The sequence below is a fragment of the Triticum aestivum genome, chromosome 1B, assembly GCF_018294505.1.
Source record: "Triticum aestivum cultivar Chinese Spring chromosome 1B, IWGSC CS RefSeq v2.1, whole genome shotgun sequence".
NCBI lineage: Eukaryota > Viridiplantae > Streptophyta > Magnoliopsida > Poales > Poaceae > Triticum > Triticum aestivum.
Window position 1 is genome coordinate 382,096,823 of NC_057795.1, and position 14,825 is coordinate 382,111,647.

Here is a 14,825-nt window from a genome sequence, read left to right on the forward strand (position 1 = left end):
TCACGCGCTTACTAAAGTTAGTAACGGATAAAAGTTAGTAACGGATAACTTCAGCTTTCAAAACTAACAAAGTTACCAGGGGGAAGAGGTCGGAGTTATCATCTATGCTAGCATCGTACAAAATATTGTAGGGAACACAACAGAAATATATATTTCGGGTACTGAAAGCACAGATGTTCATTTACATCACACAAAAGCATAGAAGTAGTATTACAATCATCCATACACACGAAAGCATAGCTAATTCCAAACAAATAAATAACGGGAGCACACCAAACCACAAACAGAAGATGTACACTAACATATGTCAATTCATCACTCTCGCTGCAGAAAGTGAATACGCAAGGTCTTCATTTACCAGAGTTGGATGGCGGAGCCCAAGCAACCGGTTGCGCATTGGCAACTTTCACCACTGTCTTGCCCTTGGAGCCAGTAGCAACAGGAGATGCAAGCCCTAGAACAGCGACAGGGCCAGTAGCTGGTGCTGCAGGTGGTACTTGAGCCGATGGCGCTGCCACAGGTGCTTCTGGTGCTGCAGGTGGAACTTGATCCGATCCCTTTGTCGCCAATTCTTCTGGTGCTGCAGGTGGTACTTGAGCCGATGGCGCCACCGCCGATGCTTCTGGTGCTACAGGTGGAACTTGAGCCAATGCTGGTGCAGCTTGAACCGTTAGAGTTGCTTTAGTAGATGGTGGCACTTGTGGACTCGCACCAAAGATGGCATCAAGCCCAAGAGAGCAGCTGGGTGGCATCAAATTACCATTGTATTCTCTAGCTCCAGGGGTGCTCGACTCCAACACAGGGTCAGCTACTGCAACAAACACCAAAAGTAACACACAAATTGAAAAAAATGCATCAGGTAAACATGAAGTGGACATTGTATTTGTGAATGTCAGAACATTAACTTGAGTTATCATGGCTTAAATAGACAAGTTATCAACAGAAGAAAGTGAAGTTACCAACCTGTGGCCGCAGGATTCTGGGCATCATTCTCTTGACCTCCAGCTAAGCCATATCAATAGGCATATTGACTCGGGTACCTCCCACAACTTCTTCAATGACATGAACGGCTACAACGAAAAAAGATTTAACACATCGTCAACATAAATCATCATTACATACAAGAAAAAAAGGTGATGGGAGACAAAAATACCTTCAACTTCATCATGCCCTACATTGGCAACGACTTCATTTTCACATTCAACAGCCCCAGCCGCGTTGGCGATATCTTCAACAACAGTAGTAACAGTTGCTGCAGCAAGCTGATCTACAGTGTCATCAGAAACACCAGCTGATGTCGCCGCAACAACATCAGATGCACCCTTGCTAGCTGCTGCTGCTTTATCAGGCGGAGATGTCACCGCAAGAGATTCATCAAGATGGATAACTTCTGTTGTCTCTGATGATGTTGTCTGCGACAATGTTACCCTTAGTCATGGAGAGGATCTGGTCTTGGCGAATTGCACCTTTTTCATAGCGGATTTATCTTTTAAACGACTGAAAAATGGGTACACAAGAGTAGTAGTGAGATTACAAATGTTCTTAAACCTAAGTTACCGCATCTTACAAAGAAAAAAATATGTGACATACTTCAGGTGTAACTAACACCAAGGGAAAAAATACAAAGTTATCAAGGACTAGACATATAAAGTTATCAAATGATATGAACAAAAAAACAGCAATTTGTTTTGTATAACTGCAAACAAGAAAGGTATGTAAAAACATTTTTCCTGATACAGTTGGTGAACCCTTAGCAGCAGCAACTTGTTTCATAGGTGTACTGCATGAAAAAAAATAACCAAATGTTACAAGCATAACAGTTACTAAGATTGGTAGCTCTAAATTATCTGGGGGGCATATTTGAGTTATCAATGTTCATCAAAATAAGTTATCAGACAAAAAGAACAAAATAATCAGCGTGTTGGTAGGTGTAAAACATAACTATAGTTTCAGTGCACATGAAAATAGTATAGAAAAACAGAAAAGAACTACTGAACATAAATGAAAGTAAGAATGTGAATACATTTTTACTGGTGCAATCTTTGAATCCTTAGCAGCAGCAAATTGTTTTCCAGGTGCCCTGCAAGGTAAATATGAGCAAGTTAATTATTAGCATGAAATTACCTAAACTACCATACTCAAACAACTGGATTTACCATGTTGTATCAGGCGCAACATTAATAAAAAAGACCATGGAAAAAATCATTCACCTGCGTGGGGCCTCCTTCCGCATGGTGGATAGTGGGACGGCGACACCAGTTCCCTTTTCAGCCACACGTATACCAGGCTCCTGGACCACAACTTTCTTCGCAGCTAAATGAATTTCAGCTGCTGACAATGCATTTGGTGAAGACGACCTTTGCAATGGGCTGGGGGGCACAACTGGTGAAGTTGGACGGAACGGCACAGTTGGTGAAGCTAGAAGGGGGGGTGATGGTAGCCTCAGTTTCTTGTGCCTCTGGTAAGCCAATTTTTTCAGAAGCTGAGAACCACACCGCTTGACAGAAGATTCAGTGGCCGCCTCAGCTTGTGTGTCTGTCAGACCTTGCTGGCTAAGCCCTCCATCACCTGATCCGACTGATGCTGCGTGAGAGGTGCTAGTGAGCATGATCTAAGACTCATTGAGGTTCTGTAGCGACCAGACCTTAAACGGTTAAGTCTTTGTGCATCAGTGTCATCCCTGAATCGGTAATGCTGACACGCACAGTACTCGAGGAATTATAACAGAGTTTCAATCACACACTTATTACATCGAGTCCTCATAAAGAGTATGATTACATAAAAATATCATGGCTGAGGGCCATCTAAACTAGATAACTGCGGAAGCTTCGAGGGTAAATGAGTCCATCAACTCCAACGGCATAGCTGAGTGCAAAACAACGACCTATCGCACCTTATTCGTCGTCTGAATAGTCTACAACATGAAATGTTGCAGCCCAAAACGGGCCAGCACATGCAATATGCTGGCAGAGTTACACTATAAGGCAATGAAATGCAAGAACTATATCTACATGCAATATTTGGCTGGTGGAGGCTGTAAGTTTCATGGTTTTGCATAAAGCTAGTTTTTCCCTACAACAAAGGAATAAATTTATTTAACTACTCCCAAGTTGCCCATTATTTGAGAAGGTAACCCCAACTCAAATCCCAATTAGAATTATCATCATTAACCCAAATTAAATTAATTAAAGTAACATGATGCAATCACATCAATAGTTTCAAGTACTAGATACTCAAGATGTCCATAGCCGGGGACACGGCTAACCATGATTAGTTTATACACTCTGCAGATGTTTGTGCACTTTTCCCCACAAGACTCGACCGAATCCATGATTGGATGATCGAGACATAGCCTTTCTGAAGCATTAACTCTGTACTCCGGGTAGACAGTACCACCTACACCCCCTACATCTGCTAGTCTACCTCTTCAAGAGCTCACGCAACTTACTCATCTATGCCAGAGCCCATAATGGCTTGTGGCTGCACACGGAAGTTTATAGCATGAATAATCTTATGATCCCTTTGAGCCTGGGTGGCATTCCATAGGATAATCACACGGGTACTCCGGGATTTCAAAAAAACAGGCAACACTGGGTTCCCCATGTGCCTCAAACATTCCACCCAGATGTATATTAAAGTTGCCACCTTAATGTTATCCATAATTAAAATAACTCTCAAACTTTCGTGTGTGAATCACAATCCAATCCCCATCTACGAGCATGGCTAAGCAATAATAAGCATAACGTATATTCCCGGGGTGATCAAAAGGTATTAGGTTCCTACCTCAAGCACTACAACCAAAACCACATGTTCCCAATCCTACTCATGCAAATATTTGAGCGGCAATACTAATGCATAGTAAAAACTGGTTATAAAAGGGTATGATCAAAATGTAACTTGCCTTGCTGACGGTCTGCAAACTCTAGAGATTTGTAGTAACAAGCTTCGCACTCCGGTTAATCTAGCGTAGACAAACAATAGCATACATAAGCAATCACTCAGACGAAACATGAGAAAAACCGATAAAAGATCCAAATCGAACATGAAACAAGCAAACGACTTAAACTAACAAGAGTCAAAACCTAACAGCAATATTAACATGTGAGTTAGATCTTAGCAGTAGGTACATGTGATTAGCTATGATTTACAAAAATATTCAACTCAAACGGAGCAACGAAACTCATAATACGAATGAAACAAGATCGTTTACTAATCTGAACTAAAGTCAAATTTATAGTACCAAAATCAAGTTCAAGTTGGTTACCTGGAAAGGAAAGAATGATACGAAGATTTAGGCGCTGCTTTCATCTAATTTGGATAAACGAGCAAAAATTTATGCTAGTTTAAAGATCAGGGGCTAATTCACGATAAAAATAATCACGGATAGGTCCCTGGCCAAAAATAAACTAAAAAACAAAATTTACGGCTCGAAAGTTTGCTATCTGAACTTAACCGACGAAAAGCGTTCGTTAAAACAAACGAACAAACGGATGTTCGTTAAATAATAAAACCGAAAACTAAACCGAATCGTAAAACCAAGAAAAACTAGGGTTTGGCCGGTTCGTACCGACTCGTCGGCGACGGTCGATGGCGGCGGGCGACGACGCGGACGTCAGGAGATGGCGTGGGCGGCGCGGCTCCGCGGGTGGCGCTGGGTGGTGGTGCGGCACGCGGGCGGCGGCGGCGCTCGACGGAAGAGGCGGCTGCGGCGGCGGGGATTAGCGAGGCGAGAGGAGGCGGGGCGGCGGCTTATAAGGAGAGGGGGGCCGACCTCGACTTGGGGAAGGGGGCGCGTGGAGGCGGCGCGGGAGAGGAGTCGAGCTCGGACTCCCTCCGGCGAACGGTGGCGGTGACGCTCGGGACTCCGGTACCGAGCCGGTTGGGCTGGCGCGGCGCTTGGCCGGCTAGGCTTCGACCCAGTCGGCCGGAGACTCTCTCTCTCTTTTTTAATAATTTTGCCCGAATAAAATTCCTAATAAAATATAAAAAAAATTCTAAAAATGCCAAAAACAATTTTCGTCGTCTAAATAAAATATTTAGAACAAAGTGAACATTTTTCTAGCCTAAAAATGCAATTTTCAAAAATGCATATTTTTCTAATTAAAATAAAATAGCAAATAAATCATAATTTGATTTTAAAATTCTTTCTCCAATATTTCTCTTAATTTCAAGAATTCATATTATATTCTCTCATTTAATTTAAATGTTGGAAACAATTGGAGAGAAAAATAATAATATCAAATTGATCCTTTCTTCAAATTTGAAATAAATTCAAATATGATTTTTGTGAAACCTCCAACTCTCCCCTTGGGTCCTTGAGTTGCTTAAGATTTGTAGGATCTCAACCAGATGCAAGAATAAATATGATATGCATATGATGATCTATGTATAACATCCAAATTGAAAATTCGGATGTTATAGGTTCTCATCGACAGGGCGGACAGGCATGTCTTCAACATCTGGTCCCGTGTTCTCATGAGCTTTGACAGTTGCATCATCCAGATGTGTGGTGTCATCATCAGCGAGACCGCTGCCCGTATCTACATTCGCGGTACCACTGCCTGAAGCAACGAAAGGATCGTTACAGCAACGACGAACAACTCGATAATCCATATCATCACCATCGTCATCATCATCGGAGTCTTCATTAGACTTAGCATCATTGCCTCCGTGATACTCGTCATCACTATCAGAATCTTCAGCAACATTCTTTCCAGGGCTTTCTGGCCACCTGCCTTGCGTTGAGCGCATGGTCCTTGCCATTGTACGGGCAGCAGAAGAAAGAACATTCAATCCAGCGTCTAGCTGAGGGGACGCATCTGAATGGCCCTATCATCCAAAGCGGTAAATGATTGCACAAGATTGCCTAGTATTCCAGCCATGGCAGATGTGAACCGAGCAACTATCTGAGTTGATCTGGCAAATTTCCGTTCAATAGAAAAAATGCAAAAAATAAAAGTAAATAGTAGGTTATCACCAAAATGCAACAAAAGTTATCATGAGTTCATGAAAAGCAGACACATGAACAATACCAAACAAAAATGTGTGGTGTCATTGCAGTAAACACATGAATGTATTCATGATTTAACAAATGTTCAGACACCATGAAAATGAAGATCAATATACGAGAAAGCTAAAATAGCACAATTAGATATCAGCAAAAAACTTAAGTTATCAAAGGCTTTACAAAAAAGAACCATCATAGGAATGCAACCAAAGTTATCATGATACCAAGTTATCACAGGAATGTAACAAAGTTATCAAGGCATTACACTAAGAATTGTCAGAAGGTTGCAAACATAATTATTATCCTTTATAGATGATATGACACATTGGAAACAACAATATCTGATGGCATTACTAAAGAGTGTCAAGTTGACATCAAAAGAGGGTCACCACATTGAGTGCAACAAATAAGTTATCAGCCTATGAAAAAACATAGAATAGCAAAAAGACAAAAACGAGGTTACATGCTCACCTCCTGACTGCAGCTTGGGGCAGTATGAACACACATAAACTTGTCAAGACCTTCCAGACCACCAAACAGACAGAAATTCATGCCAAACTCACGCTTCAACTAGAAAAAATGTAGTGACAAGTCAAAAAAGTAACAACAAAAATAATGAAAAGAAAATGCAGTTGCAAAGAAGTGTGTGAACTGAAAAACATAGAGACAGATTACTGGTAGTTTCCCAAAAGAAACTTTGTTAGCCTGAACATCCTTGTTGAGGACAAGAGTTATCAGCTTCTTCGTCCAGACATTGATGGGAAAAGGACCATCAGGCTACGATGCCGAGTCCAGACAGATCAATCGCATGAATGTACAATAGCTGATAAGAAAAAATACATGCGTCATGGTAAACACGAACAAAAATCAGACACAAAATGACAAAAAGATGACAAATGACAAAAACTAAGGTAAGAGGAAAGCATCGTCACTTACATTGTAGAAGAGAAGGCAACCCCGGGTAGGCTTGTGTTTCAGCAGCGCCTTGTGTAGTTCATCAGCAATAAATTTGGGCCAATTCAGATTTTTAATACCATTGATGTCACGCTCCAAGTTGAAAACAAAAAGAAACTGAAGTTCATCGAATGGACCACAAAATCTATGAAAGTTACCACACTTACACACAGTAAAGTTATCAGGCACACAAGAAAGAAAATGACAGAATTACATAACAACTTACCAGCACAGCATACCATCTGGGGCTAACTTTGTTGGAGGTGGTCGGGGCAATGATTGTATTCCCCGCAAGCAAAAGCCACATACGCTTGAATGTATCATCAGAATTTTCAAAACCCTTTATGAGATCAACAAGATCAGTCATTTTAGGGGCATATCCAAGCTCGCCAAACAACTCAAGCCCTAACTCAATATCAGCTTCAGTAGGGAGGTTGTAAGGGACATCATTCTCTCCATGCGGCACGCCCATAACACGATGCACATATTCCTCATTAACCGGAAGCCTGCCTCGCCCTGGTACGACCACCTCACGGGAATCGGGGTCGTACAGATCAGCAAGCGACACACTGAGATTGTTGAATAGATGGTCACACTGGATATTCCGAAGGCTTTTAAAATCCATCTCATCAATGGCAGTCTTCCTGTCATCATTCGTGTCCTTGCATGCTACAAGAAGTGAACTGGGTGAGGCTCTGTTCTGCAGAGGAGGGCATTTCGCCTTTTTTGAAGGAACCTCATCGATTCCATCACCATCTCCTTTTCACTTCCTCGGCATTGTGTCCCTGTCACGTAGGAACAAAAAAGACAAGTGAATGAAACCAATTAGATGACTTGTGAAAAACTGATATCACAATTAACAACAACATTTATAAACTGGTATTTGACAAAGCAATAATATAGCTGATAAATAAATCAAGCAAAATGCACTTGGTTCACCACACCTGCTAAACTATAGCAAAATAGATGGCACAGGTACATAAAAGCATGTGTAACTGATAAATGAGGCACAATAGTATTGGTAAATTAGAAAGGCAACATCAATTTGATGATGTACAACCAAATTACCAGTGATAAAATTAGCATTGCCACATGGTCATTAATAATCACAAAAATGATGTCGGTAAGCATACAAAAAACAACCAAACCATTGAATAAGAAATGAGCATTGTGTTGCATGTAGTTAGACTAGAAAAATACTGGTAACTACAGTACAAGATAATGGTAAGTGCTTGCACATCATCATTGGAGATATCCAAAAAAAGAAATGCAAAGCATTAAAATCACGAGGCTGCAGTCCAAAAAACACAATCTAATGTGGATGTAGCTATTCGAAGAACAATTAGTAATCAGAGCGCGATTGCACCGTTCAAAATTACTGACAACTAGAAATTTAGGCACATAAACAACACCACTCATAAAAAAATTGTTTCAGCAACTGGTATTCAGTGCAATGTCATTGGTAAGTGTAATACCATCATCATGATAATTTAACCATAACAAACAACACCAATAATAGCAGTGCTTCAGCATTTGGTAATTTGAGTGCAATGTCATTGGTAAGTTCAATACAAACATCATGATAATTGAACAGAACAAACATCACATGTAATTCAAGCATTGTAAACATGATAATTAGAGCACCACAAGCCTAATTGATAGACAGACCGCATCAAACAAAACCAACATAACAACATTTTGGGAGTGAACTTAGGGTTACTGTTCAAATCCTCAGCCACTAATGCACATCTTAAAATCCATAAACACCAAACACTATTGCATGTCCTAAGAATCCACATCCACAACACTTACAGGAGAACAAAAAAATGTGTGGGAAAATCCTTAGTAGAACCGACCATGCTTATCCACCACGAAAACCTATCCACACCCACCAACCCAATAATTTCACACAAATTGAACCAGATATCCGAGCCATATTCAACTGGAACTAGAAGGCGACCTAATCTAACCTAATGAGAACAACAACCGGCCGGATTCGAAGGGTCCGAACACCAAAAATCAATGGCGGAGCATGCCGGCGGAGCAACAGGAATCCAGAGCGGGGGCGGGTGGGGGGATGCACTCCTCAACATCGATTCAGAAACTAGAAGCCGACCTAAACTAACATAATCTAACCTAATGGGAACAACAACCCACCGGATTCGAAGGCTCCGAGCAGCAAAAAGCAATGGTGGACCGGCGGGAAGATATCGACAGAGCAAAACAGGGAGACAAAGGGGTGGGGAATGCGTTCCTCACTGAAGATTCATACGCCATCCGCCGCGAACCAGACCACGCCACCACCAGCAACCGTCGCGGACGAGGGGAAGGGTAGCGAGAGGGGATTCGAATGCAAACCACAGCAGCAGACGAGGAAGAAGTAATGCGGGCACAGAGGGAGAGGGGGAAAGTGGGGATCGTGGGTATTTGGCGAGACGGGCGGTTTCGGTGGGGCCCACTTGTCATCGAGAGGGAAACAAGGTAAAGGCTATCGCCAAGCGCGATGGGCGCACCACGGACGACACGCGATGTTGGATTCAGATCGAGCGGCCCGCGAGTCGTACGCGCCTGTTGCAAACCACCAGTTGGCGGGATTTTAGCATTGTCGTTAATTTAATATCAATGAGCCTTAAAATGCCAAGTGGTAGAAGGAAACTTGAGCCACAATGTCCCGAGGTGCCCCCCCCCCCCTTCTTTGCTAGGACGGAGGCCGAATTGGACTAGGAAAGGAGTCCAACTCCTAGCTCTTGGATGGCGCCCCAAGTAGGGACTTTCCCTCCTTGTTGGCATCCCCACTCTCCCTCTCTAACCTATATATACTTGAGGTATTGGCCCTTTTGATGACACAAGTTTTGGAGCCTCCTCTAGTTCATCTAGTTCTAATTCTAGTTGGCCGTCACTCGAGATTAACGCTTGAACTTGTCAGAAATGGCGAATCCCTCCTCCCCATCACCCCATGGCAACTCCAATGGCGATTTTGGCCTCCGGCCCTAATTGCACCTCCCGGCTCCCCTAATGGATGGCCTTCTCCATTGGGATTTCTCCCCCGGCCTCAGGGTCGAGGATCAGGTGCGTAAACGTTTTGGATCTACGGTCCACTTCGTCCCTAACCCTAACTTCAAGGAGTTCTACCTTGAAGTTTCTTTCTCCTCGGCCTCTTTTCCTCTCTTGGTGGAATATGTGGGATTGGCTCTACAATCCTGCATTGGAGGACTAAGTGATGGTTTCAAGGTTCTACGTTTGTGTGATCGCCATTTTCGGTTCTCAGTGGCTTCAAACCGTGTGGGACATTTCATTTTTGGCCTACGAGATCGCATCTGGCCGTACTTCATATGTCATTTTCATCTGCACCGTGGTGCCAAATCTAGGCCTCCGAGTGTTGGTTGGCATGGGGATACTGAGTTAAGTGGATTGGCATCTTCGGCTGGTCCGGCTATTAAATCCAAGTGGCCTTCATCCAATATTGGTATTGATTCAGCATCTCTCAAGGTTTTTCATTCTTTGGGGTTGTTACCCTCGCCGACGGCAACACATTCCGGTGATGTCACCCCACCGGAGATTTCTTGTGGCAGTTTATCTGGTCCGGATTCTCAGGAATAGAATAAGCATTTCCATATTGGAGGTTTCAATTTTCCGCATCTGGCGGATTCTAATTCCACACTTCCTTCCTTCCGTGGCCATCGTTTTTTCCAGGGTTTATGGGATGGTATTCCTGATGAAACTCTTTTCCATATCCTGGATGGTTGGCAAGCTGGGTATGATGATGATTCTGTCAAGCTAATGGTGAATGTACCAACCATACCCACTAAGGAATATATCTACGATCGGCTGAAACATTATTCTCATTGTGATAGGTTTGTTCATTCACCCTTAACTTGCTCTGGTGTTTTTTGTCAAAGGTGTGGGGATGAGTCTGGAAATGGTTTGTGTTACTCCTCTGATTTGACACGGCCTGCTGCTCCGACCAGTTCACGTCATGAGCCATGCATATTGGGCCGCCAGACACCTTCATTTACGTGCTTAGCTTGCTTATCTGCTGGTTACAGGACAATCAAATGCCCTGGGCTTACGCGTTGCTCGCTTTGTCATCATCTTGGCCATAGAGCCCATTGGCCCAATAACTGCGGCCGGCTGCCCAAAGTAAGATGGACACATACTAGATTGCATGCAACGGCTTCTGCTGAGATCCTACCTAGGAAAACCGTGCTATCTTCTACGGCAGATAATCCTGCGAAGGTTGGTATGGCCCGTACTATTCGGGATACACAGATACACAAAGTTTGGATTCGGGAACAGAATATCTCCAGCCCATTGAACGTGGCCTCTTCCCATTGCTTGTCGATACGACTCCCTCCGCCCCGTCTAGTCAATTCCACCTGCCAAAATCACCAATCGTCTGCAGAGCCGCCTCCCTCGAGCACGCCACCCTTGTCACCTCCACTAAAAACCACCATCGACTCCTCGCAGCCGGGGGTTCCAGCGCTTGATCTTCACCGACGCACTGCTGTGATGGCGAACTTTCCGGTGCGCCCGTTCGAGTTTGCTCCAGTTGGATCGACCTTTGATAGAGGTCCAGGCCACCGCGTTCAGCGCCAGGTCATGGTGGTGGATGACCCTCCACTGAATCATGATAGGTACGCAATAGTCTCTGTTGACCCCCCTGTCCCGGATCATCTGAAGGAGTATTGGCTTGCTGAGGTCTGCCGCATCATTGTTGGTGATTTGGAGTATGAGCTTCTTGATGATTTCATCTATCCGCTTGGCATTGGGTGTGTGGTTTTCGCGGATATGGAAAGCAGAGATGCTGCGATTAGAGAGGGGTCGCATGCCCTTACTTATGATTCCACATTCTCTTTAGTTCCCCATGACGAGGGGCTTAATATGTGCATGCCTGCTTTTTAATATGAAGTTTGGATAATGTTTCTTGCTTTCCCCATGGACTATCAGACAGAGCATTACATCCTTAAATCTGTTTCTAACTTTGGCAAGTTGCTGGTCTGGCCGCGCCCTGGGAAAAACAAAGTGCATGTTCTTGTCAAGTGCCATATCAAAGATGTCGCAGAAGTTCCACACAGCCTGTTAGTAACTCATGTTGGTATGCTACCGGGACTTGGTCGTTCATGGTTTGTCCCGGTATATGTACTCAATGGAAGAAATACAATCCCTGGTCTGGTCGGCACAGAAGAAGCTCCTCCCCTTCTCAATGCTTCACCGCACCCGTATCAGCTCCCGTACTACACTCTAATGCAGCAGGCCAGGATTGATGAGATGGCTGCATAGGATGCGCTGAATGAGGTTGCTTGGAACCCATCGGCGCAGGAACCTGAGCAGCTTCAGGAGAATGGGTGGCGTGCCTGGCCTGCCATTCCCCCGCCATACCACGGTTTCAGCTTCAGAAACTTTTTCCAGTACAATGGACCGTCTCTCATGGATGGGGTGGACCCTGAGCACAATATCCAGGACACGTTGTCTGATGTTTGGGTCTCGGATGAGGAAATTGAGCAGGTGGAGGCACTGGCAAACAATTTTGTTCTTGGAAACCCTTTGGCGCGCAACGCTTTCTTTAGAGCTGGTGGCAGTTCAGTTAACTTGTCGATTGCTCTTGACCAAGATTTTCTTCGCTGGTTTGGAGGCATGCTCAAACGCATCTACACTCGGGCCCTTCCTGGTTTGCAGTCCGACTCAGTGATTCTCCCTCTTAACCCTTTCAGAGTGATTCAGAATGCCTTGGACTCAGTCTATGCTGTGTGGATCTCTATGTTGTCGCCTGAACCGGATTTTCCCTCCGTTTACTTTGGTGCTAACTTTCAGCTGGGTGCTTGCATCATTCCTTACAGTATGGTGCAGGAGATAGCATCTGAGAAGGCTGACATATCTGATGTGGAGTGGATTATGGCCGATCGATCTCCAGGGCTTAAGGCCATCACTGCGGATCTGCTTGCTGACACGAATCATCTGTCTTTGGATATCCCCACTTGTGGTACGGCCCTTCAAGCGCTTGCCTCGTCTTCCCTCTTTGTGGCCACCAACTCGCGCAAGGCTAATGTGCCGCTGGAAACAACTGCTGTCAGGAGGAGCACCAGATCGAACAAGTACGATGGCTTCAAGGTAAACCAGACTTCAGACATAAAACAAGCTAAATCAAAAGTGAGAGCTCATGCTGTGCCCTCTGTTCTGGCAGTTTCTACTGCTGCTGCTCCTGCTCAGGTCGTTTCTACTACGACCCCACCTCCTATTTCAATTGAAGAAATTCAACTGGTGGGTAGCCGTTGTGGAATTGCTCCTGATGATCTTTCGGTGGAGAAACTGCTCGATGGACAGCAGTTGGCGCCTTCTTCTGAAGACTGAGTTCCCCCTGTCACCATGAATAAATCCTGGAATGTGTTGTCTTGGAATGTCAGAGGAATTAACTCTGACAGTAAACTTTTGGCTCTTCGTAATGCGATAGACTCTAGTGGTTGTTCGGTGTTATGCATTCAAGAAACTAAGCGTGAATCTTTTGATCTTGCTTTTATTAAAACTTTCTGTCCTAAGAGATTTGATAAGTTGTTGTTTGCCCCCTTGGTGGGTGCTTCAGGTGGTATTCTCACAGTCTAGAATAGCTCCCTCTTTGTGGGCTCACCTTGGTTGATTGAGTCTTATGATGTGGGTGTCTCTTTTATTTCGACCCAATCGAATGAGGCCTGGAATTTAGTTAATGTTTATGGTCCTTGTTCTGGTCAGCGCCGGGTGGATATCGGCTTGTGGTTATTTGATCTCAACATACCTAGTAATGACAATTGGTTGATTCTGGGGGACTTTAATTTCATTCGCTCACCAATTAATATAAATAAACCGGGTGGAGATGCTGCTGATATGCTCCTGTTTAATGAATTTATCCGTGCACAATCTCTTATGGAGTTACTTGTTAAGGGACGGTCGTTCACTTGGAGTAACATGCAAGATGATCCCTTGCTTGAGCAGCTCGACTGGTTCTTCTCTTCGTCAAATTGGACCATTGTTTTCCCTAACAGATGGTCTTGCCACTTGGTAAACCAGTCTCTGATCACGTCCCATGCGTTGTAGCCATTGAGTAAAAAATCCCCAACTCCAAGTTGTTTCGATTTGAAAACTACTGGGTCCAACACGAGGGTTTCTCTGATGTGGTAGCTTGTTCCTGGTCCAAACCCTGTCATGCTCCAAACACTGATGCACTCATCTGGAAAAAAATTGAAAAACCTCCGTTATGAGCTTAAGAGATGGAGCCGTGGTATCTCCAAACTCAGAATCATGATCCAGAACAGTAATGAAGCTCTTGGGCATCTGGACAGTATCGAGGATAAAAGAGTTCTTTTCATACAGGAATTTTTTTCAGATGCATACTGAAATTACATCTTAATAGGTTGTTGAAGTATCAGAATGAATATTGGAGGAAACGGTGCACGGTAAGATATTTCAGGTTCGCTGATGAAAATACCAAACTTTTTCAATCCCTGGCAACTGAGAGGTTTAGGCATAATTCAATTGCTAACCTGCGGGATGGCGACGTCATGGTTAGTGACCACATCGGCAAAGAAGGGATTTTGTACAAAACTTACAAGGAGAGACTGGGATCTTCCAAGCCTACTACCATGCGTTTTGATCTCCCCCAGATAATCAGACGAATCCCTGGGCTGGAAGTGCTATCCCAGCCTTTCACTATGGCGGAGATTGACGCAGTAGTGAAAGAAATGCCAGCTGGCCGTGCCCCGGGCCCCGATGGTTTTAATGGTTGTTTTCTCAAGAGCTGCTGGCCGATCATTAAAGAGGATTTTTATAAAATGTGCCAGGATTTCCATGAAGGCAACCTGGATTTTGGCAGCATCAGTGAAGAGTTTATAACCTT